Here is a 24,666-nt window from a genome sequence, read left to right on the forward strand (position 1 = left end):
AGTTCCACTGACAGACACAGCATGGGAACTGCCCCACCCTTGCACTCAGAGACACCTCGGGACTGGCATCCTGTAAGAAGGGGTTTTGCACCTTCATCTGGAGATCATCATGGAAAACAAGGGGTTATAAAGACACTTTATGACTTTGGACATCACAGTAAATAAATGTGCAGCACCTCAGATGTTCTGCTGAAGAAATGAAGCAGCGCAGGTTTCTGATGGGATTCCAGCTAATTCCACATACAAATGTGGCTCCAAGGCCTCTCCTTCCAAGCAGACTGTTACCAAGCCCTTCCACCAAAAGGCTAAATGCAGTGACTGACTTCATTCCTCCTGGCCAGCACTTTCTCTGGCCTCTTCTGCCTTGCTGCAAAGCTTGGCCCTCTCTGACAGTGCAGCACGAGGAGAGAGGACCATGCTGTAGGACATGGGTGGAAGGATGTCAGGTTTTGCTGCCTGCAAATGTTTTCAGGGACCTGTTTTGAACTGAGATCACTTGGATTTGTTTGGACATTTGTAGCCCCATACCCCAAGACTGCAGCAGCACAGGGGAAGGTAGTTCTGCCAGCAGGGAGCTCAGCCCTGAAGTCCTTGTTTGGGGATATGTATTCCAGGACTGGCAGGAAAACAGGGAGGAACAGAGGCAGCATCACAAGGGGTAACATCAGAGACTTCCCTTGGAAACATCCCTTCCATGGAGAGGGGCTCAAGCAGCTGTAGGCTCTTCCAGATTACACCTTCCAAATCCCTGGGATCAGTCAGAAAGAGGCTGAGCTGTTTCCACAGCCTGACTGTGGAAAATACACCCAGTAACACTTCACAAAGATGGTTCAGCACTGGCCCTGCCCCTGTTCTCCACACATGCAATAAAAGGGTGTGCTGGCAGCTCAGAGAATCCCCCATGGCATGTTCAGTTGTGGCTGGTGCCCTTTAAAATAATCAGAGCATCCTCCAAAACACTGCCTGCATTCCCTGCTCCTACAAACTGCCTGCTGGAAGTGTTAATGTGCTGTTAGACTCTGTGTGATGATTAGAGATGATAAACATAATTATTTTGGGTCCTGATTGCTTCTGCTGTCTCCATTCTGCTGCTGATGTGTAAAGCAATCTCAGTGTTATCAGTTTTATGGGCAGAGTGTGGAGATACAGATTTATTCCCAAAGCCAAACCTTCAGGGAACAACCCCCCCCGAGGCACAGAGCTGTGCTGTGACAGATTCCTGCCTCTTGGAATGTGGAGTCTTTAAGATGCACCTGAACACTGCCCAGCCCAGGTCAGAGAATGATGGAGGTGGGTTTCCTCATCCAGCTGTAAATGCCAAGGGGAGGAAAGCACTGGTGATGGAGTGGGAGTGACTTGACCGACCTCTGCCCAAAGCAGTGCTGCCAGGAGGGTACCACACAACTCAGGATTTCAGGTAGATGAAGGAAATCAAGTCTCCTAAAGCAGCACAGTGGCCATTTGATTTGGGGATACCATGTGTGAGGCTGGGGGTGAAGGAACCCTTCAGATTAGGACTAGCAGATGCCTCAGGTTGGGCACAAACCTCTGACTTTTGTTTTAAAGCCCTGACTAATCCATCACCCAAAAGAGTGCAGTTGCTTCCGAGCTATGAGAATAAAGACAACACTGCTAAGCCCTGTGGTGAAGATGTCATTGTCCTTTACAGAAGAAGGTGAGAGACAGGAGGCACATGCTGTGACACCTGTAGGGATCTGCACAAGAGAAACAACCAAAGAAAGGCCCACTCCTTGTGTTCCATCATCTTCTCTCTACTGTCATATTGTCCTGTTTGTAGCCTCGGGCTGTGAACTCCCTTTTCTACAATCCCTGCCACATCCTGAGAGAGATGGAAGTGGCAAGGTCTGGATAGTGTGCACAGCATCAGAAACTTTCCTGCCCGTGCAGGAGGAAGGGGTTACTGGGAGAAGGCTGAGAGGCAGAAGGAATACTTGGATTGGCAGATTTTAGGCTCCCCAAGCAGCCATGCTTCCCTCCACACTAACCCCATCATGACCTCACTCCACAGAGACAGCCACTGCCTGGAAAACAACCCGCTCTTTAAGTTTTCTTATTAAATAAATAAATCCAGCCAGCTATCACGAGGCCCTGCAGCCAGAGCTGCCAAGGAAAGGATTGGAGAAGCCAGAAAAGCTCCAGTGAGAGCAGGTAACCAGAGACATGTTTAGCAGGGAGCAGAGACAAGGCTCCTCACACGAGCAGGCTGTGGCCCCGCAAACATCCCCTGGCCTGGCCTGGCTGGGCAAGCTATTTACACGTACAGGCAGGGCGACGCCGGGCCCTGGCTGCTCAACAATCAACTTTTATTCTCTGCAGACCAGCAAAGCCAAGATTTCAGTAAACATGCAACCCCAAAAATGCGCCTGCGGATTGGGTAGAGCGGAGCCCGTGCTCTGCCTGCCAGACTCCAAAGCCCTGCTCCGGTGGGTGGTGGTTGCACGGTGAGGTTTCTGTGGGGAGGAAGTGTTTCCAGTGGTCAGGGCAGGGCGGGGGGCTCCAGGAGACCTGGATCCCAGCCCTGGCTCTAGCAATCTGGAAAGCTCAGACTGCAGGAAATCACACGCACGCACTCAGGAGCTGCTCTCCTTCTGCCCATCCCTCCCTGTTGAGGCACAAATGGCTGCTCCGAGGGGGAGGCTGATAACACTGCCTGACCTTGCAGGGGTGTTGCGGCGTTGGCTGATTGATGCCTGAAAGGCTGTCAGAGCTCTCTGGATGAAAACCTCTCTGGAAGGCTTTGGGAGACGTGCACATACGGGTGCAGACACGTGAGAAGGAGACGTGCAACTCACACACACCCTGCTGTCGTCCCTGCCTGCAAATCCCCAGCTGGACTTGCTGGGCCCACTACTCCTGCATTTAAATATTTACAAGGTGGGCCTGCAGAAAACCTGGGCTTTAGAGCAGCCAACACTCAGCTCAAGGCTGCCCTCACAAACCCAGCCCGCTGCTCTGGCAGCCCAGGCTCAGCCCCAGCTCTCTGCTTTTACTCGCAAAACCAAGCCGACATGAAGCCTGAGCCCACAGCAGACACAGCCCAGCCCTGCTCCGTTTGGCCAGGCTGGAACCTGGGACCCCCACTGGCTGTTGGCATGGCCCCTCTTCCTTCCACCCTCCATGTCATTCACATGCTGCTTACCCCATCTTTTTCCTCATTGATGAAGACACTAAAAAGGCTGAACTGAGCCCTGATTCCTGTGACACCCCCTTGGATAAACACCTCCTTGAGCAGCTCCCATCGCCTGTTCTATAGGAAAGACCCTGCCAGGTGGTGTGCAGAGCTCCTAGAGCAGCTCCTTTACCCCATGGTGAGAACCCATCCAACTGCACCAACAGTTTCTAGAACAAAATTTAAAAGGCAGGAAGGAACATCACACTCTAACAGGATGGCTCTGTGTTGAGCTGCCATGCTGGGTTTGGCTGTTTACAGTATTTTAACCAACTTCTGGCCTCCCTTTCTGTCCTAAGAGGATCTGGACACTGTTAAGTTTTCTGAATCTTCTCTTACCTTGGCTGCATTTCAGAAATAGGTGGCATGAGTCAATCACAGAGGACCAGTTAAAACATTGTAAGCTACTTCCCTCAAGTGGAGGGAATAAAAATCACTCAACTGTGTGCCACAGGCTCTGTGTGTACCTCAGATAGGAGGAAGGTCATGGGAGATGGACACCTGTATGAGGTAGAACCTATCAACCTCTCTGAAAGGAGTTAGGAGAATAGAAACATTGCCAGTGATAGTGCAGAATAAACTTTCCCACTGCTCAGACCTCAGGGCACACGGGACACCCTTTGTGTCAGATCCCAAATGGGCAGGTGCTCTGAGAGCCCAGCAAGCTCCCACATGGACAGCTCATCTCCATCCATCCCAGCTTCTGGGAACAGGCTGAATGCAAGCCGAGGTGAGTGACAAGTGCTCCTACACAGCCTTTCAGCACAAATGGAAGAGACTGCTTAGAAGCAGCTTGAGGTGTGAAAGACCTGAGTCCTGTGGAACAAAGCTTTCCTGCCTCCCAGAGCCAGGGCTGCAACGGCAGGATGGGATGGAGGGAGGCAGGCCCAGCTGCAGGGAGCTGGCAGAGCTGGGTGCTGGGACCTGCACTCCCCCGAGGCTCTGCCTCATCTCATGGTCACTGTTTTCCTCAGAGAAGCCAATGAAACACGAACAAAGAGTCCCTATTTCACCACAGTTTTACAGTTGTGGAGAAGGCAGCCCAGCTGCAGCCTCTTCCCTGTGCTCCGAGCAGGAGGACGTTTCATCTCCTGCAAATGGAAAAAGATAAGAGGGGCTTAGCACGAGGCAGGATTGTCTCTGATCAGTCCGACAAAGGGACACACAACCCGTTTATTACTGGAAATTAATTGTGCCATCAAGGCAGATGCCTGCAATTACTTCTGTTAAATATTATCTTTAATTAACTGTAAAATATATAATTAATAAACTTGCCCCCTCATTTTTGTTAAGTTTCACTGCAAGGACCTTATTACTGGAATAAATCTTCCTAGCAGCACATGTCAACAGAACAGAGGAAAGTGCACGCCTCTAGCACAGGATAATTTCCTTATGGGAAGTGGAATTAGAAGGGAGGAGTAATCACCTCTCTTCATGGCTAGGACTGCAGAGACACCCCACTCTGCCACCAGTTGTTTCAGCTTGTGCTGCTTGGAAGCAGGCACAGAGAATCTGCTTTGGCTGGCAAGGATGGCTCACTCTGAAAGCTGCCAGGCAGATGCACACTCGTCTTTTAAGCCTGGAGAAACAAAAAATAAATTTATTTTTTGATTTACAGTCCATTAAAGAAGTTTTCTGACTATAAAGCTGCTCAGAAAGACCTCAGTGGTTAGGCTGGCTCTTTTAGAGGCCCTGTGTTGCTCCAGCTCTCAGTGCTGTGCTAGAGCTGCATGACTGATTTGCTTCCCACGTACATCAGAACTGTTTGGATTCAGGGAGGTTTGGGGATGGCTCTTAAACCATCCCAATTAGAAATGCTTCAAAAACATTGCTGAAATTTGACTCCAAGCATAAAATTCCCCTCAGACTTTGTCTCCACTTGTGATCTTTACCTCAAGTTCATTTATTGCCAGATCAACCTGGGGTAATTAAAATATGTCCAAAGGCTGTTTTGGGCAACACTTTTTGCCTTGCTGCAGGTGACGAATGTTTGTGGTTTGCCTGAGGCTGATGTTCCCTCCTGCCTGAGCTGAGCATGCCAAACCCAGAGGAATGCCTGCTCCATCACCGTCCTCCCAGCCTGGGGAAGGTGGCATAGTGACCCAGGACTGCTGGCACAAGAGAGGAGTGTCCAAGCATAGAGATCCAACTCCTGGGTGTGGGGAGATATAAAGAGGCACACAGGAGGAGAAGAGCTGTACGGATTTTAAGGAAACCCTATGATTTCCCTGCTCTTGGAGATGCCTGGATGGCCCCCAGCAGAGCCCACAGGTTGCAGAGCCATTTGCCCACAGCCTGGCTGTGTCAGTGTAGATGAGTTTCAGAAACACAATCTCAAAACCATGGAGGCTGGGAAAGACCTCTGAGATCACCAAGTCCAGCCCAGCCCCACCGCCATGGTCACCGCTAAACCATGTCCTCAAGTGCCATATGCACATATTTTTGAACACTTCCTGGGATGGTCGTTCCACCACTTTCCTCGACAGCCTGTTCCAATGCCTGACCATCCTTTCTGCGGAGAAATTTTTCGTGATATCTAATCTTCTCTTCAAGGCCCTGGTTTGGTCCCATTTGGGGCTATTTCACATAATCACTGAGGTTGGAAAAGACCTCCAAGACCATCGAGTCCCACCTATGACTGATCCCCACATTGTCACCAGCCCAGAGCATTGAGTGCCACATCCAGTCATTCCTTAAACATCCAAGGATGGGGACTCCATCACCTCCTTGGGCAGCCCCTTCTAATCACCCTTTCTCGGAAAAAATTCCTTCTGATGTCCAACCTGAAGCTCCCCTGGCACAACCTGAGGCCTTTTCCTCTTGTCCTTAGTAGAGAAGGAAAAGGGTTCTCACCTTAACTGTTGTACCGAGGTTTTGGCAATGAGCTGAGCTTGGGGAGGCAGAGGGTGTCAGTTCCCAGCCATCCAATACCACTTTGTCATCCCATTTTGCAGTTGTAGGCAGACTACAAAGGGTTCTGTGGGTTGTGAGTGCTGGAAATGCAGAACCCCTGATTCAGAGCAGGTCCCATCTCAAAAGAAAATACTAGATAGCTCTGAGTCTAAAGAAAGGACTCCATTCTCCACTTCATTTAACTACCACTTAAAAATGGTGTTGGACAAATGTTAAAAGAGCCAGCCAATTTGATTACACAAAAATTTTAGAGTCAGCAAATTATCTAGTGAAATGATGCATATAGAAATGTTAATTCAACAGCAACCAAAACCTTCCACATCCCTTATCATCTAAAGATGATCATTCTACACAAAGGAAAGAAAGGGCTGAGCATACTGTCCTTGCTGGAGAAATAACAGGAATATTCCAGCTCTCACCTAAAGTGTACCCTATATGCAGTGACATAAATAGCAGGGGCTGAGGGAGAGTTTAGAATTGGGTTTGGGCTGGAAGCTCTGAAATCATATCATTTGCCCTGGGTTTGCTGGGGTAGCCGCTCCAGTATCAGCCCACTCCCACCATGTGCCTCTCTGCAGAATCTTTCTGTATAAAAGTTTAATTTTCTTGTTCTATACAAAGCATAAGGATACTTTACAGTGACACACACATGCTCCCACCCTCAGGAGCAAGGACCCTTTCTGCACACGCCTGGCTCTGCCCACTCCCAGGCATTTCATTCCTCAGGATCCTCACTGGGTCAAACCAGGAACACTGGAGAGGGAGAATGGAAGAGTTAAGCAACTTAACTCTCTGGCTCCCGGGCCGCAGAAGGGGAGGGAGCAGGGAGGCAAAGCATCTGGCTTCCCTGCTTCCCTAACAGCCTGGCGGGAAGGCTGCTGTCAATTCTGCCTTCTGCCTTGTTGGAAGAAAGTAGAAGTGACAAGAGGCCCTCCAGGCAGGCAGCCAGGAACCAGAAATTCAATTGAGCTACCTCCTGAAACTGGACCTTTTTTTGGAGACCCTTTCCCTGAAATTGCTTTGACTTTAAAAAAAAAGGACTGTCATCGCGGTTCAGGGCCAATTCATCACCCCTGGTCTCCTGGCTCTCCTTGCCTCCATGCAAGCAGATTTGCACAAAAGGATTTCCATTTTCTGGGCTGCTCTACAACCAGCCTCACCCACAATAAATACACAGGCACATAAATATGCACACACACACACAAACACTGTTATTTATAGGTACAGGCTCTGCCACAGACAGACGCACGCCCGGGTGTGTTCCCTCTCTGTGTAACACGAGGGCTGCAAGTGCTCCGGCAGATGAATTTACTCCACACTCACAGCCTAGGGAGCAGAGTGTGGGCCATACGGTCTGCCCCAGGGGCTCAGACCAACTGGTTATTGGCTGGTGCTGTTGTTCCTCTAACAAGCCCCTGGATATACGGCAGGGGCTGCAGAGAAATGCAGCTGGAGGAGCCTCTCCCTGTCAGCAGCAATCTGTCACTGCGCGCTCTCACCCACCCCGTGCAGCACAAAAGCTGCACGGCAGTGTCAGCACAAAGGTCAGGCTGCAGGTAGGCTGGGGGGGCTCTTCATTTCTGGGAACGTGCAGCCAGCTTGAGGCACCGTCTGGATGCTGCAGCAGGAATTCCAGCCTCACAGATGCCTGGCTATAATTTAAAACGAGGCAGCATTTCCATTACAAACCCCGTTTCTCCCCATGGATTTATACCTCAGCTATTCAGCTGCACTTTGGGGTGGACCCTCTTCACATTTTTTCTGCACAACATTTAAATCCACCTCGGCCTCTGTTGGTTGTGAGATGGAGAAGGAAATTACGTATGCACACAAACACTCACGAGCACACACAAAAAGCTTACACAAACATATGCCCGCAGAGAGATCTGTCACAAAAAACCAGACAAGCCAATGCAAATAAGCTCGATTTTAAGAGTGAATTAATTTGACTTGATTATTCTAAATTATTAACAAGTTCCAGCAACCTTAGAATGCAATAACCACACTCGGGCTTTCATCTAGGTTAAGTGGAAACAGATAACTTGCACTGATAGAGATGATATCAGTATAAATCTGTGACAGCAAAGTTGGAGGCACAAACTCGACCCGCTCGGAGCCCCTCTCCTTGCAGCAGTGTGGTAACAACTCTTGGATGCTTCCCCTCCCCTGAAATATTCCAGTGCAATGAATCAGCCCTGACAGAGCCAGAACCCCCTGTTTCCCTGGCTGCCAGGTGAAACCTGACCTGCACGACACTCCTGTCTGTTTATGACTTGCTCTGCCTTAGAAAGCCTACTTTGTTGGTTGTTTGGGTTTTTTTTTAACTCTCTATTGATTCTACTTTGATGTAGTCCAATAAAGCACATTGACAGAAGCAATTTATGTTGGCCAGTGCCTCCAGTTCCAAGAAAGCTTTCCTGGCATATGAAGAGGGGTTAAGCACCTGGCAAGTATCACACAGGTTATCCAGTTATCCCAGATTACCAGGTTCATTCAATCCAAGTCCAGGACTGAGATGAGGAAAGACCTCCTGTTTCTCCCACTCCCAAGCAGAAATAGGTATGATTCTCTCTATGATTCTCTCTATGATCACTTCCTCACGCCACACAGAAATGTTAGGACATGTGACGAGGATTTTCCCGATCTTAAGAGGAAAATGTTGCGAGTGGCCACTGGAAGGAGATGAGCATTTCCTCACCTCTTGATGGCACAGAAACCAATCCTGGGGCACCAGAGCTGGCCCTGGTACCAGCAGGGCTCAAGCACCTGGAAACTTTAAGATGCACCTATTCACATTTCTGCACAGGTGTGCAAATGCAAATTGTTCCAGTACCACAGAGATCTCAATTAGGCAGTTAGGAATACCATGGATCTATTTCCTATCAGCTGGAGACATTGCTGGTATCCATATGACACCCTGTATTGCTTCTTCCTTTCCTGGTTTCACACCCAAACCTTCCCCTTGAGGCTGGGGAAGCACTGACCGAGAGCATCACTCAGGGAAGACATTTAGTAGATGTTTAGGTGACTCCTAAATGCAACCTAATCGTTTCCTTGCCTCTTGCTAAGAGGGCAGAGCAGGAAAGCTGCCAGGATAGGAAAACTGAGCTCAATTTAGCCACAGGGCAGTTTTAAGGGCCCGCTGCATTTTTCATCTAAGTACAGCAAATCCCCTCACTAAGCACCAGCCCAGGTGGCCATAACTCCTGGAATGCTAACTGGGGAGCAGCAGTAGGTATTGGACAGGCCGTGCACCAGGCAGAGCAGGGAGCAGCTGGAGAGGGACTCTGTTCTTCCAGGGAAGAGGTGCCACCTGTCAGCAGCACCCGCGGCTCCACAGGCATCCAACCATGCTGGACTCTCATTCATCTGAAGCTTCCTGCACTCACCAAGCATGGATAGGGTTTCACTCCTCACCAGCTGGAGCTCCAGGAAAGGGAAGTCTCTCTGCAGGGATGAAGATGGGGGGGAGAACAGAGAGGCTGCAGTCGTGACACAACAGAGATGGCAACTGGGCACCTCCTGTGCCAATGGGAACTTTGGATGCTGAAAATATAGTTCAGCACCTACCAAAGGAAAAGAACATAAAGAAAACGTGGCCTTTTAAACCCACCTGGACCTGCTACCTCTGTGCCAGGCTCCCGGGGAGCCCCTGCTGCAAGAGGGGGGACAGTGGGGGGAAAGGCGCATTCATTTGCCATGTGGCCATGAGCACCTCATTTAGGGCTCTTTTATCAGAGGAAGAGCTGAAAATCTGCCTGTCTCCTCACAGACAGGCCTGCCCAGCACCAGCAGGAGGTTTCCTCCCCATCCATCCATCTCCCCTGAGCTCCACGAGCAGCTGGCAGTGCCCAGGGCTGAGGACGGATGGCTGAGTGTGGCAGCCAGGCTGGAGCACAGGCAGGCAGGAACAGGCAGAGGGGCTGGAGCAGCCCTGGGTGAGCCATGATGGACACAGGAGCCTGTGCTGTGACCCCTGCACGTGGCTGCCCCAGGATCCCCACAGCTCCCATATGGCAGCTCCGAGTGCTCGGGGCTGCTGGGGCTGTCAGGACACATGCAGGCACTCGCTGCCATCCCAGGCAGGAGTTATGAAGCTGTCACTCGCTCAGGCTGTCTCCAGACAGTGCCAGCCAGCCTCGGAGCACCGCCCACTCTCACCTGATTGGCATTTTGGGATGCTGTTACTGAGAGGCATTTCTGGAGCTTTGGGACCTGCTGAGGAGAATGAAGCCAAATTCCCAGCCTTTCTGCCTCCCCACTCCCACCCTGCTTTCTCCTTTCTGGAAAGTTTTCCCATGCTAAGTATAGTTCCTAACAGGTGCATGACCAGAGGGGACTGTCAGGGACACAGCTGTCCCCACAGAGGCCTGGATCCACCTCCATCTGTCTCTCTGGAGCTGTCCGTGCTGCCTAGCCGAGCTCTTCGGACACGGGATGAGAGAGCATCAGCGATGCAGGCAGGAAATACATGTACACATACACACAGAGGGAGGAGGCTTATTCCAGGGATTGCCACAAACAAAGCCTCTGACATCAAACTAATGTATCCTTTGAGGCTTTAAAGACCCCTTGGCACACACAGGCAGGATGCCAGCTAACTCATCTCTCTTCCTTGCCATGCTATCAGCCTGATGCCAAGGTCAAGCTTTAAAGGAAAGCTGGCTGCTCAGTAATCCCCTGTGCCTCATTTGGGGATGCCACAAGACTCATAAGGATCAGTGACAGAAAATATTTGACTGGGGCCGAGGCCAGTGCGATGCCTGAAGTGGTTCCCTTGCCCAGTCAGCTGCCAGTCCTGGCTCTCACCCTGCCAGCCCCACACCAGCCCCTTCCAGCTGGGAACCAGGGCTGGGGCTGCAGGTGATGTGGGGCAGTGACACAAAGAGCTGGGATCCCTGTTACACATCCCAGAGTGGACAGTGGACCTCGGCAGGCACCTCCACATGCACAGTGGTGACAAGGTGTCCCAAGTTGGTAGGGGACAGGTGCTGGGTTGACCCTTCTGGACACTGAGTTGGCTCATCACTGTGTAGGGCATATAAAAATATCAGAAACAGGGATAAGCAACAATCGTGCTCACAAAATAAAGGTGCTTCCTACCTACCCTAAGGTGTCCTGGAATAATTCCAGGCTGATAGGACATGAGGAAATAAGCATTTTGCAACAGCCCACCAGGTGTTGCAGCTGGAACAGCTGATCTGGTTCACAGATCTGGGTCCTGGGATGTGTGCTGTGCTAACAGGCTGGCTTGGCTTAATGGGAGGTGATGAAAACCATCTGCAGGGAACAGGATGGCACTGTGACATCAGCACCACTGGAAGAACAAAGGAGGAGGTTTCTGCAGTCACACGGGAGCATCACAGAATGTGCTCCACGCTGTGCTTTGGCCACAGAGCCCCACAGCTGGATTTGGGGAACCCAGAGCCCAATTCCTTGCTCAAGCTGCTGGGAACTGAGCCCCAACCAGCCCTCAAAACTCTGCTTGGGGCTCAGCGAAGTGGTGGGAGGGGCTGGGTGAGACGGATGTGTATAAATCCTTGGCAGAGGGAAAATCCATTCCCTTCTTTAACTCTCTGCTCAAATGAATGTTAAAATGAAACCACGCTGCTGGTAGCAATCCAGTCACACCCTCCCAAAGGAAGAACCCTGTATCCAGGGATCTGGGGTGACTTTCCTTCACCCTTTCACAACAACTCTTTTCAGGCAGAAGTGCTGACTGAAGCTCTCTGGGTCTCCAAAGACCATTCCATCAGCTTGGTGCTGCCGGGGCTGCCAGGCTGAGTTATCACAGGTCCTGCCCTCCCCTGCCATTAATATCTGCTCATCAAGGGAGTCCAGGCCAGCCCAGGCAGGGAAGGGCAACCCCTGCTGCAGGAGTCTCCCACAGTAAGGAAAGAGGAAAGGGAAAAAAGAGGAAAAGAAATATACCTCAGGCATCCCTGGATAGTCTCAGTGGAGCTCAGACAGCCCCAGGGAGGGAATGAGTTACTGGGAGTCACAAACTTTCGACCTCACCTTCCCCAGGGAGCCTCCAGCCACACCTCATGCCCAGCCCTGAGCCTGGTGTCCCACACATGGTGTCCCACAATCTGGTGTTCCTTTCTGTCCCAATCCTACCCTTTCCTTCCAGGCAGAGAGTCTCACCCCTGTCCTGCCATCACCTATGTGACTGTGCCAGGTAACACCTGTAGGCCACCTTTCTATCAAAGCCCAGAGTAAACCAAGACAGAAGAAACACCCAGCACTTAAGCAGCACAGCTGGAGCATCTGCAGCATTATGCAATCCCCTGCCTGGCCAGACGTGGGACTGAGAAAGGGTTTTCTGCCCTTCCACATCCTCATTCAGCTGAGAGAGAGCTCAAAAACCTAAGACACGGGTAAAATTCTCATTGCTTTTGGTTTTAATCCCAGACTCAGAGTACCTTAGCCCCAGGACGCAAGCCAGCACCCCAGCAATGAGCACGGTCACCCCTGAACACGCCAGAATTGAACAGGACCTGTGACCAACCATGGGAGCAGGGCTTTGTCCCTGGCCAGGGACACCCAGCACCACAAACCCAACTCAGGGATGTGAGCAGCCTTGCTCAAACCTCGTGCCTGCACTTCACCATCCAAACAACAATCCAGGGCCAGGGTCTGACGTGCTCCGTGGATTAGCACTGGTGAATGAAGAACCTATAAAGATATTATCCAGGATCAGCCCTGGGAGCCTCAAAACACCCAGAGCCACAACTTTACTACAAAGCCTTCAGAAACACGGTGTTCTTCAGTCCCCAGCTCCTGGGGCCCTGTGTCTGCATGCAAAATTCCACTTTTGTTACTGCAGAAATGGCATTCTGAGCTCCCACAGCTGAAGTGTCTGAGAATACAGCTCAAGGATTAAACCCCTCCTCCCCAGACCTACGGTAAATAAAGAGAGCTAAAGCAGTTTTGTGAACGAGAAGGATTTGAAGCCAATTTTGTGATGGTCTTAGGCACTTCTGGCATTCTTTGTACTTAAGAAAAGCAGGGCAAAATAAAGGGGGCTTGGCCAGAGGACTGGGATGGCTCCCTCCGATGTGGAGATTTCTGGAGGAGAAGGGCTGGCAGAGAGGAGGCACAGGGAACAGGGGCAGACATTTCAGAGACATTTACAAATGGATTTCTGAGCCAAAATTTCCCCTCAGTCACGCCTGCACATCTCTGCAAACATACCCGGCCTGTGCACTGCGGGTTGAGGACAATTTAACCTGGAGTCTGAACAGTGGGATTAAGCACCGGATCAGCAGAAAAATGGTTGCAGATAGCTACAATTGCTATTGGAGAGTGATTGTTTCCCTGAGCCACACTGTGTGAGTGTCATGCCTTTGTGAGATTTAATGGTCCAATTATCGAAGGCAGTGTCACCTCCTCCCCGCTCTGCACGCCCAGACCTGCTCCCTGCTCCTTTCCCCTCTCCTGCTCTGCCAGCAGGCAAACACACCTTTGCTGCTCCTTCATGGCAGTCCTCGAATTAACTTCTCCCATGCCCAGGGATGGGGGGCTGGGGATGCCAGACCAGTGGAAGAGGTGGTCTCTGGAATGGGTATCTCATCCTAAAGACGTTTGGGAGCTGGTCTTCTTCCATGGGTGAAAATCTAAGTTTTTACTTAATTAGCAAAAATCTAATGGAAAAATTCTCCTTACAGTCACTTCAAGCTCTCCTCTCATCACAGAGAGCCACCATCCTGGTCTCCAGCAGCTCCAGCCTCTGTCACACAGCACCTGCTCAGCACCCCGGCAGCTCCACCTGGCATTCCCAGCAAGAGGCTCAGCTGGGATGTCCAACGAAAAAGAGGATTGACAGGGCCCTGCCAGACAACCAAGTGCTTCCATCACCTGAAGACTGAGGAGGTTACAGCCATAGATCAATCAGTCTCCCATTAGCCCCACATTCCCTCTCTAAGGAACATTCTGTAAATATTCCATAGGCATAGAAACCTACCTTTGGCACACGGCTGCTTGTAGAACAACACCTGAGCCAAAAGGCCATAGAGCCATGGGAATGGGCAGTACTGCTCCTCCCCACCATGCTGGTGGCCATAGGGAAAGTTAATCACACAGTCCCAGGATGGTTTGGGTTGGAAGGGACCTTAGAGCTCATCCAGTTCCACCCCTGCCACAGGCAGGGACACCTTCCACTGGAACAGTTTGCTCCAAGCCCTGTCCAACCTGGCCTTGGACACTTTTAAATTAATTCCGGAGTTCAAGAAGGGGCAGGGACTGGCAGGGGTGGTGGGGAAGAGGCAAAGCTCCTCTTCTTCTCTCCTAAGAGCAGCCTGTGGCAGGTCATCCAAGACTATCAGCTCTTCTCCAGGATATCAAAAAAGCACTGTAACAACCAGAATTAGAGAGCTTCACCACAGGATTGGACATTTATGAGCACAAGAACAGCATCTGAAGGGACTCCAGCTCCAGTGACAACCAGAGCCGCTCCTGACTCTCCTACTCCAGGGGAGAAGCTGCTGCCAGCTGGGGTCAGGGGGGAATCTCCCCTCACAGGGTAGTACTGCACAATTATGGGCATTATGGGATTTTTATGCCTTCCTTTAAGGCATCCGGCTTGGCTTCTGCTGGAGACAGGATACTGGGCTGGAAGGACTATTGGTCTGTTCAGCTCAAACAGTTTTTATGCCCTAATACAAAATTAATGGCTCTCTCACTGTGACTCCATGAGGCAAAGCTGCCTGCTCCAGGCATTGCAACTGACAGAGCAGAAGTGGGGCTGAAAACTCATTCCTTCCCATGCTCCTGGATGAAACACATCCCTCACCCCCCCCCGACCCCTGACTCACCTACACCAGTACAGTCTCCCCATGCTCTCTGGAGCAGCTCTCTGGTGCTGGGCCCTGATGGGCTGCAGTTCGGAGCTCCCATACCCACACACCCCTGCAGCACCAGCTGCCATGCACGTGGGCTGCAGGCACTTTAAACCTCACTGTACCACCTCTTGAGCAGCCTCTCCTGCTGACTAAAGGGCTGTCTGTCAGGTTAGGCAGAAACAGCTGTCTCAAAAACTGCATTTCAGGATCCACACAGAGGTTCCTTCTGATTGTATGGAACAACACCTCGTTCATCATTCAGAGAGCCAGACAGAGCCACTCATCTTCACTCGATGACTCCTTTTATCTACAAACACCTAGACTGACTCAGAGCCAGCCTGTGAACCTGTCAGGATTCTTTTACCATGCCAGGGGCATGTTTTCCTGGCTCACATCCAGCACGGTGCTGGAGGCTGGAAGAACTACTTGCTCCCAGCAGGACCTTTCCGGGGTTTTTCTGAGCAGACACCGTGCCCTCAGTGACTGGAGCAGGCTGGTTTTGTGGAGCTGATTATTTTGGTAAACAAGTAGAAGCCGAGCTCTGCAATTGTAGTGTGTGTGGCTAGCTTGTGGCTTGCCCTGAGGGAATCCATGGCACTGCTGGGAATTCTGACCCCAGAGTCCTGACTCAGGCATTCGGCAAAACCACAGGGCTTGCTGCTTCCAGGCCCATCTTTGTGCTCCTGTGTCTCTGTTGGGGCCAGCACAGGGATGGAAAAGGCAGGATTTGAACTGCTGGACCCACAGAAAGGAGAGATGTGAGCAGAAGTCATGTACCCCCACAGTGCAGCTTCAGAAGCCTCTTCCCTCTGGCTTTGTGTCCAACTGTAAAACTGCAACAACTTCCACCATTCTCATCTTCCTACTTCCACCTGATCCTCTCCAGAACCTCTCCACCTTACTGAAGGCTGCCACGGAGCTCCTCTGCCTCCTCCAAGCCACTTCCATAAAGCGAATAATTGTGCACCATTACCTCATGGGGAGCTTTCACACATGCTGCTTAATTCACTGGGAAAGAGGACTAAAATATTAGGCCCTGACTCTAAAATAGGAGATTTCTCTTGGTGGCCCTTTTGATGGCACGTAACAATGTGATACAGAACAATAAGGCAGGAAACCAGAGCCCCTGAGCCCACCTTGTGACACCAAACACTCCTTCTGTGCTCCACTCTGATTACAGAACCCTTGTTGAACCCTTCCTGTACCCCCTAGCTCTGTCTGTCTAGGGGAAAAATGTCCTTATTCCTAGAGGGACGTTGACCAGATCATAAAGATGTAATGACATTGTCTGGGCTGACATGCTGATCGATGCTTTTCATGCAAAATTATGCTTTCTGCAACTAATAAATATTGATCCTTTTTGTTCCTGTGCAGCACTGCAATAAAGAGTGACTTAAATGTCTGCCAGCACTGAGCTTCCTCCATCGTTTTCCAGCCCCCAGCACCCTGGCAGCATTGCTCTGCATTTCCTACTGACACTGGTGCCAGTGCCTGATCCCAAGGAGGGCACAGCACCTCTGTGAACATCCACCTCCCTCCGTTTTTCTGTCCTTTGAATGGTAGTTACATTACAGGGGTTCATGGGAAGCAGCAGAAAATAAATGGAATTGGAGGTAGTGCTGGAGAAGGGGAGCAGGGTCAGGGTCAGCCCAATTTCCTGGGCACATTTAGGATAATAAACAGGAGGAACCAGGCCAAGTGCAGAACAAATAGAAACATTTACTACTGCTTGGCAGAGGAATCGTGTAAGTGCTAATGGACTTGGTTCAGACTCCTTTAATCAAAGCTCTGTGCTCGGCAGGCAGCGCCTGCTGACAAACTTTGCAGGACACAGGGATCCATTCAGCCCCGAGGAAAGGCTGGGCTCCGTGTGGCAGCAGTCCTGCTCCATTTGCTCCTCCTCTGGCGAGGGGTCAAGCAGGACCCTGCCCTTCACACCCACTTGGCTCGCTCAGCTGCACACCTCAGTGCCCGGCAGCGCTGCTCCGGCTGCTCCCGTCCGCACACGGCATCCCAGAGCGATGGGATGTGATGGCACCCCTCGGGTTGGGTTCTGGCACTCTCTATTCTCCAGGTCTCACTCCATCGCCTCTTCTCCTGCCATCTCCCCGCCCCCAGCGGGAAGCAGAGCCTTGCCCTATCTCCCGGGAGCGCAGAGAAGAGAAAGGATCTGCACCGGAGAGCACAAAGTGTGAACTCAGATCCGGGGCTGCAAATGGATTGATGATGACAGGCAGAGGCCTGGCTTCAGTCACTGCTGCCTGGCAGCCAGGCACTGATTGGATTCGTGCACTACACATATTTCGGGAGCACTCTGCCTTCCTTTGCCGAAGGGATGCAAACCCATCGTGAGCAGGGTTCAGCTGCAACAGCGAACCACAAAGCAGGAAGGGCCAAAGGTCCTCAGTGAAATGTGCCCTGCTCCCTTCCCCACACAGACAGCAGAGTGCTGAGAAGGCTTTTAAGGCAAAAAATCTACAGATAAATACACTGCCTCTGGATTACAGAGTTTAAAATATGATGGCATCTCCCCCAGATTGTGAATGGGTTCCCTGAAGAGCTCCCTCAGTCCTGAGACCCCTCCCTTCCCCATTCCCCTCCTGGGAGAGCTGGAGAGGCAAAGGGCTGCTGTTCCAGCAGATTTGCAGGAGTGGGAGTTGAAGAATCAATGAAGCTCTGAAAGCCAGTGGGGAAAGTCATTCTGCACCTTCCTGACACCAGGAATAAATGATTCAGCGGGAAAGGAAAAAAAAAATACAACAACCCTCAAATGAGGCTGGAATTACCCTCTGGAGAGATATTTCATCTTGAGGAATTGTGTTTGCTGCAGTGTTCATCTCACTGAGCCACAGCAAGGCTTTAATATCCAGCAAAAGGTCAAGCCTAAATGGGAATTGCCAGAGCCTGCCGGAGCTCCTGCCTGCACACGAGCTCCCAACACTCACATGGAGCAGCTATGCCCAAGCCAAGGCTTGAACCCGGGAATGGGGCTGAGCTGGACCACATAAGGATATCTCCCTTCCCAGAGGGATCCCAGACACAGCTCAGCCCTGCACTAACTCCCTTTGGATGGGCACAAAAGGAACAAACCTGCCTGCCTTGGTGTCTTAAGCAGGGGGAGTGTGGGGAGAATGCTGGGAGTTTCCAGATGTTTCCACTCCAGGGATCTAGCTGATTGTAGATGAAGGTGGGATTTCAAGGCAGCTGAGGGCTGCAGGGGCAGCTGTCAGCTGCTCCTCAGCTGGAACATCAATGTTCAAAACACTGCCAGTGCCCTCCCACGCCAGTGAGGTCTGCAGGGCTGTGGGAGCTCTCTCCTCATGCCCATCAGCTCCCCTTGGACAGACAATTCATCCCACTTTTCCCATTTCTGCTTTGGTATTGCTGCTGTCTCCCTCCACTCAGCCATGTGCTCAGTCTCTCCTTGGTAATTTGTACTCTTCTTCCTTCCCCTGGACTCAGCTCTGCCCTCTGAGTCTGGCATCCCTATCCCAGGCTGTAGCAGAGTTCCAGTGAAGAATTAGGCAGACAGGAGGTGGAGGGAAGGCAGAGATTCCCAGGGAGCTTCCTGCCTCCTCTTCACTGTGACAAAGGTCCAAGAAAAGAAAAGAGGGAACTAACTTCTTCCTGTAACATCCACCATCCTCCCAAGAGGGAATAATGCCCATCAGTGAGCTGAGCTGAGCAGAGTAGAATTTCACCTAAAGTGGAGCTGAAAATCTGCTTGAGCTTTGGGATTTATAGGAAAACTGGTCTCATGCTACAGACAAACTCCAGACCCTGCAAAGAAATAGAAAGAATTGGGAACTAGCAACAATCCTGACAGCTTTGAGCCTTCCACCAGCCACCTCAGTCATCCCACACGAGCTGGAGCCCTCCTGCTTTCCTGCTCAGAACCACACCTCCATCCTGCCCAGCAATTCCAGCTCTTCTTTCAGCCCTTCCCGATGAACAAGGTGCCATCCATGATGGGCAACATGCTGGTTTCTGTGCCAATGTGGATGAACATCCACTGGGGAAATCATCTGGAACTACCACTCTCACTTCCACTTGTGACTCAAGCCAGATTTCACTATGTACAGAGAGATTAAATTTCTCTAAGGTTAACACAAGATAAATTTTGTTCAAATATTTACACTTAAAGCTCACCAGAAAATCAACATGATTCTGCCGGACAACACTCAACTATCCACATCCCCCAAAGGCAAACAGGGTTTTCACGTGGTATTGAAAGCATCTTGAGCCATCCAGAATGAAGCCCTCATGATTGTTCTTGGGCCAGGCTGAGTCTGTGACATACATCCATGCCTCTGAGGGAGGCAGGAAGAACTTGCCTGCCCTTTCTTCTTAATAACATGCCCACATGGACACAGCCACAGCAGGTCACCAGCCCCTCACATGGTCACATGAACAGAGGAGGTGGAGACCACTCAGGACTGCATCCAGCAGCCACATACTTGGGAAGCCAATGCTGTGGAAAATGGGGTCAGATTGCTTCTCCCCGTGTTTGGCTTTGTGGAGCTGTTTGTGTCTCCTGGATGCAAGACTTCCCTGGCAACAAACTGGAGCTGTCATTTGGAGATCTTGTCCTTTCTGTCCAGGATGTTTAAATTCAAGCCTCAAACTTGTGGTTGGCAGGGAACAAAGGCAAACAAAGAGCCAAACAATCTGCTGTCAGCTCCTGACTGCCCAGCCTGCAACAGTTATCCCTCCTGCCCATGGGGAATGTTGGAGTACAGAGGCACTGGCTCGAGGGCCTGTCACAGATTTAAGCTGCTCAGATTTAAATACAAGACAAAATTTTAAAAAACCAACAGACAATAAGTATACGGAAACATTTGGGCTTTGCTCCCTTCTCCACACGATCTGTTCTTTCACAAGCAGAGAGAAGGCTGAACTTACCCACAGCTGTACTAAACATCTGGGGCTTGAGGAGCATCCCCTGACTGCTTCTAAACCTTTGTTTGCTGCTCCCCCCACCCCGACCCTGTTTTTGACATGTCAGCCTCTACTTGAGGCTCCCCTCATCCCCTCCTGTGACTGCTCCTGTCTGCTGTGTGTGCACCTAAGGTTTAATGGTTTTCTGGGAGGGATGTTTGACAGAGCTGCTGTGGCAGGTGCAGAAGCTCGGGTGGAAACTGCCCTCTCCCTCCTCTGCTCCTTTCCAAGGGTTAAGAGGGAAGCTGAGCACAGGCTGGATCCCTGCATGAACAGCCCTGAAGGGAGCACAGACATCCTCAGATGTTACTCCCACCGAGTTGATTTAACAGCCTCCCTTCCACGGGTGGACAGTCAGTTTTCCAAGGGAGTCAACGACTTTCTGAGGCTTTTCCAACAGGCAGTGCTTTTCTGGGATGAAGCTCCTGCCTTTGAAGGTTTCTGATCTCTCCCAGTGCCCTGGGGCTTTCTGCTCACTGTGCTCTCCCACGCAACCACGTCCGGCAAAGGGCATGCCATGCCAGCTTCCCTCTCTGCTGGATGCAGAAACATCCCTATGCAGTGTTTGTGTATGGTCCCCTCAATTCACAGGGAACCCAGAAGTGCACACAACTCCTTCCTCTTGCTTGTCAGCATGGTCCCCTCTGACCAGGCAAGCCCCAGCCCTGCAGCTGGCAGGTCAGCACTCCCTGTGCTGCCGAACAGGGGAACACACAGGCGAGGGGAATGCAGACAATATCCCAAACAAATCCGCTGTTTACAAAGTCCCCTGTAAACTGTTTACATTGCTGGGGAGAAAGCATGGAGGAACAGCAGCTGGAGCGTGTTCTCCCCAGTGGGAAGAACTGCACTCCTGTTTGCTCCATTGCTGCAGGAGGGAGCGGAGCTGATGCACATCTGGAAAGGGCGCAAAGGCAGGAGAGAAAAGCAGAGGCAGCAAAACCCCAGCACCATCCACTCCCCCAGCCTGCCAGGAGCTCTGGCCACCTCAGCACTGCCTCCCAGAGCACACTCCGAGGGAGGTGGCCTGTCCCCGGGACACAAAGTGACAGCCACCCTCAGGCTCTGAGCAGTGCCTGTGGGGGTGAGGCTGAGCTGTTCCCAGCTGCCAGAGGAAGCATCCTGAAGGAGCCAGCCCTGAAGCTCCCCTGGAGCCCCTTGGCTCTCAGGCTGTGGGAAGAGCCTTGTGACTCTCATCCCTCAGAAATGTGCTGTGTGGTGCCTCCTGCTCTGTTGTATCCACAGTTAAACATGGGGCCTCAGGAATACCGGCAAGAACATTGCAAAGTGCTGGCATGAAATAAAAGCCTCAGTGTGCCTCTAATCTCCCTGCTTCCTGTGCATGGAAAGCTCTTTGAAGTGCCTGTGCTCATGGCAGTACTGCAACAGCCGTGACCCAGCTGACCAGCACAGTGTGGGCTGGTGATACAGCGTGACTGCCCGAGCCCTGGGGGCTGCCAAGGGGCAGGAAAGGCTCTGGGGGAAGACATGGAAGGGTTAAACCTCAAACATGCCCTGGATCATCCCCTTCACACTGGAAAGTTCGTTTTGTTACTTGAGCAGGATGTGAGAAAACACAGCTTCCACTCAAGGAAGGTGATAAGTGCTGTGAGCCCAGAAATAGTCCCAGAGGGTACATGGGGATGGGCAGCCAGCTGGAGCAGCAAGGACAGGGAAAACATCCTCCCCACACATGATATGGCAAACCCTGACCTGCTGGTTGGAGAGGAATACAGGTACAGATTAAAAAAAACAAAAAGAAAGTGGGCAAACTCCAGCTGCCCAGAGAAGCTGTGGCTGCCCCTGGATCCCTGGAAGTGTCCAAGGCCAGGTTGGACAGGGCTTGGAGCACCCTGGGATAGTGGAAGGTGTCCCTGTCCATGGCAGGGGTGGGATGAGATGAACTTTAAGGCCACTTCCAACCCAAACCATTCTGGGATTCTGTGAATACAGGTACAATGATTTTTAAAATAAAGGAAGTGGTCAAACTCACCCCTTTGATGTGAAGGGCAGGCAGGGGCACTGTAGTGCTCCATCAGCAAGAGGTAAGGGATGTTCACCCACATTTATCTCAAACACAGAACAACTACACTCTCAGCACCTTTACCATCCACCCAGTCGGTCTTCCAGGGCCCAGTTGTGTCCCTTTCCTGACCAGGAAGAGGATGGAGGATTCTCCCAGCACAGCCAAACATCTCAGCCAGCAGGAATGTCAGCGGCATCTGCAGGACCTCTCAAGGACTGAGCTAAAAGAAAAACAACAGAGGAAAAAAATACCCAAACTTTGTCAGGCCAAGCCATTACAAAGGACCATAAAGTTCCTTTGCCAAAGTAAAAAAACTCAAATCCAAAAACATTTTTCAGAGACAACTCCAAAGAAAATTTGTTTGGTTTTGGTTTCAGAAGCTTTTGTGCAGCTACAAAAACATCAGCCAGGTACATTTCTGAATGAAATGGCTCCTCAAAATGAAAACTGGAGCAATTTTGTTTTAAACTAAGTTAGAAAGGACTGAAGGTATAATCCCACAGGAGTGCTGGGCATGTTTCCTTGACTCAAAATGACTTGAGTTTTGCAGATACTGTTGCTTGACCCCACATGGCTCAGGCCCAGGGATAAAGCACCTTCAGATTCCAGTCCTTGCAGAGGAGCATTGACCCACAGGGATACCCCAGCCTTGAGAAACATCCTGTGGAGTGGGTAGGCACAGTTTGGAACTGTGCTAGGTATTTTTGGTGAGTGAGCAGCATTTCCCACTTCAATTGCAATTGTTGTTTCTGTGGGTCACCTCTCTTCGCCCAACCAGCACAGGCATTGAGAAGAGATTCCTTCATGCAACATCTCTGGTGTGAGCACCTTGCCCAAAAATCCCACAGGCAAAGGTAGAGGGATAGCATCTACCACAGATTTCCTCACGCCTGGTGTGACAGGCTGGTCAGCACCTGTGTCCTGCTAATGGCAAAGGGATCATTTCTTCCCTTCCTTTTCCCAGGAGTTTTATTATGACAAACCATTAAAAAACAGCCAAAATGGCCAGGAATTAATGCACACATTTTCTCAGCATGAAGCTCCAGCCCCATATGTCAGGCAATGTCCCAAAATCATCCACTGGAATGCTGTCCCAGACATCTACCTAGAGAAGCCCTATGCTCTCAGCCTGCTCCTGTGCCTTCCAGGGACATCCACAGCCCTCCCTGTCAATTTAGAGGATGGCTGGGATACCATCTGTGCCCCTGGGAGCTGTGGGAAAGGGCAAAAGCAGAGCTGGGAGGTGGCAGTGGCCTAGTTTGGGGTGAGGATCTGTGCCCCCCATGCTTGCCCAGGGTCAGGGAGGAGTGGGAGCTGCCCTCCACCCCTGCATCTCCTCAGCCCTGTCTAGACAACCCTCCCTTCTGGGACGCCAAGGGCCCTTCCATGCATGGAAGTGTTCAGGAATTCTTGCAATTAATTCCCTGTCATCCCCAAACCAGCTCTGCTGTGTGGAGGAGTGCCACAGAGCAGCAATTAGGGGGCAAAGACAGACTGCCAAGGGAGGCACTGAGGTCACACCTGCGCTGCTCCAGCGCAGGGTTGGGTTGACAAAGCCCCAACCAAGCTCCAGAGGGAACGGCAGCTCCTAAGACAAACCCAAGTAATAAGATGGTCTTGTAGGGGGAAAGATTAATCATTATTGGCAGCAAAGAATGTGCAAGTCTAACAAAAGCCAAAGTTTTTTTTATTACAGTCCAACTGCAGCTGGGAAGACAATGTCAGCTAAGAATCATTAAATCTATTGCAAGAATAAATTTTCTTTGATCCAAACCATAAAATGGGAGTGAAATCCTCTTAAGCCAATGGCAGCTCCTAATGGAACAGACATTATTCTTTTTTTGCAAACCAAAAATAAAAAAAATTGGGTTAGATTATTAAGTGAATAGATTAGGCTCCCAAATGATAAATATTTACTCAAGCAAAACCTGCTTAATTTAATACCTGCCTCAATTAATTTTTCAGTTTGGGATTATAGTTGAAGGGAATGATGACATTTTCTGGCTGTACAAACAGGGATTCATGAACCCTGTTTGCCCGGAATTCAGGCAGGAGAAGAAGGACCTAGGAAAACTTTACCTTGCTAACCCCCAGGTAACATCAGTGCTGCTGCACGTGCCAGTGATGAGCTGGCAGCTTCTGTGAGCCTGGAAGACGGAAGGTGAAGCCAAGGTCCCCTCTCACAGCTGGTCATTAAATTTCCTGATACATCTGACCAGGAGGTCACTCCTGATATTATCAAATATGAAAAATATTACAGAAAAATGGAAGTCATTTCTTACTGCAGTCTGATTTAGTCCCCGCTTTCAGGGCAAGCTTGGGGTACTCCTCCCTCAGTGCTTTTCCCTCTCTGCCAGACACAGGAGATGTGGGAGGGGAGTGGAACTCTGAGCTCCAGCATTCACACAGGCTGTGAATTATACACACGGGGGGGAATTCACCTGCACGATCACTTCTCAGGGGCAGATGGTGCAAGGAGAGTGCGTCCTGTACCCAGGGAGCCTTTTCCACTCCAGACACTCCTCCTCTATGCTCTGGACAATCTGTCTTCCTCAGCCTTCATGGGCTGAGCTCCCTTCCCACTCTCCAGAGGGTATCCTTTTATGCTCAGACCTTTCAGCCTCTAAAAAGTTACCTGATCTAGACACGGCCTCTGCACAGTGGAGTTTTGCATCAGCAGGTCAAGGGAGGGCATTCTGCCCCTCTGTCCCGCTCAGGTGAGACCTCACCTGCACAGCTGCCTCCAGCCCTGGGGT

At 51.0% G+C, this 24,666-nt stretch overlaps 1 long non-coding RNA gene across 1 annotated transcript in view; it reads right to left on the minus strand.

The window, feature by feature from the left end:
* Nucleotides 1–1,020: 1,020 nt before the first annotated feature.
* The window catches only part of LOC146432918 (uncharacterized), a 42,238-nt gene continuing 18,592 nt past the window's right edge, over nucleotides 1,021–24,666 (minus strand). Inside the window, exons 9-11 of the long non-coding RNA XR_014854374.1 lie at nucleotides 21,878–22,130; nucleotides 4,617–4,769; nucleotides 1,021–4,281 (exon numbers count right to left, since the gene is read on the minus strand). This is a non-coding gene — a long non-coding RNA (uncharacterized LOC146432918). The remainder of the gene's footprint in view (nucleotides 4,282–4,616; nucleotides 4,770–21,877; nucleotides 22,131–24,666) is intronic.

Source organism: Lichenostomus cassidix, chromosome 10 (genome assembly GCF_008360975.1).
Source record: "Lichenostomus cassidix isolate B80296 chromosome 10, HeHo_3.0, whole genome shotgun sequence".
In the NCBI taxonomy this organism is placed as follows: Eukaryota; Metazoa; Chordata; class Aves; order Passeriformes; family Meliphagidae; genus Lichenostomus; species Lichenostomus cassidix.